The sequence below is a fragment of the Osmerus eperlanus genome, chromosome 23 (genome assembly GCF_963692335.1).
Source record: "Osmerus eperlanus chromosome 23, fOsmEpe2.1, whole genome shotgun sequence".
NCBI classification, from domain to species: Eukaryota; Metazoa; Chordata; class Actinopteri; order Osmeriformes; family Osmeridae; genus Osmerus; species Osmerus eperlanus.
The window spans coordinates 11,570,338-11,572,837 of record NC_085040.1 but is presented as its reverse complement, the minus strand read 5'-3'; the positions used below and the strand labels follow the sequence as shown (position 1 = coordinate 11,572,837).

Sequence of the window (2,500 nt, the reverse complement as noted above, 5' to 3'; positions counted from 1 at the left end):
TCGATTGATCGATTTGTTGTCACAAAAAATGCTTAGACAAAGGCTCCCTGCACCCTAAGCGAGAATCATACCACGAGACCAACGAGCCATGTTCTGGTTGCTGCTTTGATCGATTTGTTGTCACAAAACATGCGTAGACAAAAAGAGTTCGAGAAACTTCTGCAGAAAATCACCCCGATCTACGTTTGGAAAAGGACTGATTTGGGAATAGAACAGGAGCCCTCTTTGCCAGGTTACCTCCTTCTACAGCAATGGGCTGTAGAAGTAATGGGCTCGTCCGGGATTTGAACCCGGGACCTCTCGCACCCTAAGCGAGAATCATACCCCTAGACCAACGAGCCATGCTCCAGCTGCTGCTTCGATTGATTGATTTGTTGTCACAAAACATGCTTAGACAAAGGCTCCCTGCACCCTAAGCGAGAATCATACCACGAGACCAACGAGCCATGTTCTGGTTGCTGCTTTGATCGATTTGTTGTCACAAAACATGCGTAGACAAAAAGAGTTGGAGAAACTTCTGCAGAAAATCACCTTGATCTACGTTTGGAAAAGGACTGATTTGGGAATAGAACAGGAGCCCTCTTTGCCAGGTTACCTCCTTCAACAGCATACTGTAATGGGCTCATCCTGGATTTGAACACGGGACCTCTTGCACCCTAAACTAGAATCATACCCCTAGACCAACGAGCCATGCTCCAGCTGCTGCTTCGATTGATCGATTTGTTGTCACAAAACATGCTTAGACAAAGGCGCCCTGCACCCTAAGCGAGAATCATACCACAAGACCAACGAGCCATGTTCTGGTTGCTGCATTGATCGATTTTTTGTCGCAAAACACGCATATTCAAAAAGAGCTGGAGAAACTTCTGCAGCAAATCACCCAGATCGACGTTGGGTAAAAGACAGATTTGGGAATAGAGCAGGAGCGCTCTTCACTAAATAACCTCCTTCAACAACTTACTGTAAAGGGCTCGTCCGGGATTTGAACCCAGGACCTCTCGCACCCTAAGCGAGAATCATACCCCTAGACCAACGAGCCATGTTCCAGTTGTGCTTCGATTGATCGATTTGTTGTCACAAAACATGCTTAAACAAAGGATCCCTGCACCCTAAGCGAGAATCATACCACGAGACCAACGAGCCATGTTCTGGTTGCTGCTTCGATCGATTTGTTGTCGCAAAACATGCTTAGACATAAAGAGCTGGAGAAACTTCCGCAGCAAATCACACCGATCTAAGTTGGGTAAAGGACTGATTTGGGAATAGAACAGGAGCCCTCTTTGACATGTTACCTCCTTCATCAGCATACTGTAATGGGCTCGTCGGGGATTTGAACCGGGACCTCTCGCACCCTAAGCGAGAATCATACCCCTAGACCCACGAGCCACGTTCTAGTTGCTGATTCGATTGATCGATTTGTTGTCACAAAACATGCTTAGACAAAGGCTCCCTGCACCCTAAGCGAGAATCATACCACGAGACCAACGAGCCATGTTCTGGTTGCTGCATTGATCGATTTTTTGTCGCAAAACACGCATATTCAAAAAAGGCTGGAGAAACTTCTGCAGCAAATCACCCAGATCGACGTTGGAGGGGCCTAGCCCCTGTCTCTTGGCGTTGTATCCCGGGGTCCCTGGAAGATGCCAGTGCACTCACTCTGATCCTCGCTTACCGGTTTTCCGATCTGCTTGGTGATGGGATTTCTCAGACATACAACCCTAACCCTAACCCTAACCCTAACCCTAACCCTAACCCTGTCAATGCAGCAACCAGAACATGGCTCGTTGGTCTTGTGGTATGATTCTCGCTTAGGGTGCAGGGCGCCTTTGTCTAAGCATGTTTTGTGACAACAAATCGATCAATCGAAGCAGCAGCTGGAGCATGGCTCGTTGGTCTAGGGGTATGATTCTAGTTTAGGGTGCAAGAGGTCCCGTGTTCAAATCCAGGATGAGCCCATTACAGTATGCTGTTGAAGGAGGTAACCTGGCAAAGAGGGCTCCTGTTCTATTCCCAAATCAGTCCTTTTCCAAACGTAGATCAAGGTGATTTTCTGCAGAAGTTTCTCGAACTCTTTTTGTCTACGCATGTTTTGTGACAACAAATCGATCAAAGCAGCAACCAGAACATGGCTCGTTGGTCTCGTGGTATGATTCTCGCTTAGGGTGCAGGGAGCCTTTGTCTAAGCATGTTTTGTGACAACAAATCAATCAATCGAAGCAGCAGCTGGAGCATGGCTCGTTGGTCTAGGGGTATGATTCTCGCTTAGGGTGCGAGAGGTCCCGGGTTCAAATCCCGGACGAGCCCATTACTTCTACAGCCCATTGCTGTAGAAGGAGGTAACCTGGCAAAGAGGGCTCCTGTTCTATTCCCAAATCAGTCCTTTTCCAAACGTAGATCGGGGTGATTTTCTGCAGAAGTTTCTCGAACTCTTTTTGTCTACGCATGTTTTGTGACAACAAATCGATCAAAGCAGCAACCAGAACATGGCTCGTTGGTCTCG

The 2,500-nt window shown here is 47.6% G+C and overlaps 3 non-coding genes across 3 annotated transcripts; 1 reads left to right on the top strand and 2 right to left on the bottom strand.

The window, feature by feature from the left end:
- Window positions 1-269: 269 nt before the first annotated feature.
- On the bottom strand, window positions 270-341 carry trnap-agg (transfer RNA proline (anticodon AGG)). The gene has a single exon. It is a non-coding gene; the product is annotated as a tRNA-Pro (tRNA).
- Window positions 342-967: 626 nt separating this feature from the next.
- trnap-agg (transfer RNA proline (anticodon AGG)) lies at window positions 968-1,039 on the bottom strand. The gene has a single exon. It is a non-coding gene; the product is annotated as a tRNA-Pro (tRNA).
- Window positions 1,040-2,232: 1,193 nt separating this feature from the next.
- On the top strand, window positions 2,233-2,304 carry trnap-agg (transfer RNA proline (anticodon AGG)). Its single transcript has one exon. It is a non-coding gene; the product is annotated as a tRNA-Pro (tRNA).
- Window positions 2,305-2,500: the final 196 nt, after the last annotated feature.